The sequence below is a fragment of the Rhagoletis zephyria genome, unplaced genomic scaffold (genome assembly GCF_001687245.7).
Source record: "Rhagoletis zephyria isolate East Lansing unplaced genomic scaffold, Rhagoletis_zephyria_1.1 Rzeph_scaffold_12200, whole genome shotgun sequence".
Taxonomy (NCBI): Eukaryota; Metazoa; Arthropoda; class Insecta; order Diptera; family Tephritidae; genus Rhagoletis; species Rhagoletis zephyria.
Window position 1 is genome coordinate 1,634 of NW_016169274.1, and position 260 is coordinate 1,893.

Here is a 260-nt window from a genome sequence, read left to right on the forward strand (position 1 = left end):
CGGTTGAAAGCTAAGTCAAAATGTGTCGAACATTCTATTGTGGATGATTCATTTTGTAGAAAAAACCCCTTAAGGTGGAAATATACCTTCTTATACCCGAAAAAGAATAAATAGAGAATTGAATCTTGAATTTTCTATTGGCACAATTGTGCTAGTATTAGGTTATATATTATGTCTTATATCTTATATCGTATATCTTATATCTTATATCTTATATCTTATATCTTATATCTTATATCTTATATCTTATATCTTATATC